Source organism: Hylobates moloch, unplaced genomic scaffold (genome assembly GCF_009828535.3).
Source record: "Hylobates moloch isolate HMO894 unplaced genomic scaffold, HMol_V3 SCAFFOLD_17, whole genome shotgun sequence".
Classification (NCBI taxonomy): Eukaryota; Metazoa; Chordata; class Mammalia; order Primates; family Hylobatidae; genus Hylobates; species Hylobates moloch.
Genome location: NW_026652292.1, coordinates 51,110,717 through 51,111,142, shown reverse-complemented (window position 1 = coordinate 51,111,142; position 426 = coordinate 51,110,717).

Genomic DNA, 426 nt, shown 5'->3' with positions numbered 1-426 from the left:
AATGGTTCACACCTGTAATCCCAGCACTTTGGGAGGCCAAGGCGGGAGGATCACGTGAGCTCATCAGTTCAAAACCAGCCTGGCCAACATGGTGAAACCCTGTCTGTACAAAATACAAAAATTAGCTGGGCGTGGTGATAGGCGCCTGTAATCCCAGCTACGGAGAGGCTGAGGCAGGAGAATTGCTGGCACCAGGGAGGCTGAGGTTGCAATGAGTCGAGATCACACCACTGCACTCCACCCTGAGTGACAGAGCAAGATTCTGTCACAAAATAAAATAAAATCCCTCCCTAGTTTGATTTGTTTTGTTTTGTTTTGTTTTTGTTTTTTGAGATGGAGTCTCGCTCAGTTGCCCAGGCTGGAGTGCAGTGGCGTGGTATCAACTCACTGCAACCTCCACCTCCCAGGTTCAAGCGATTCTCCTGC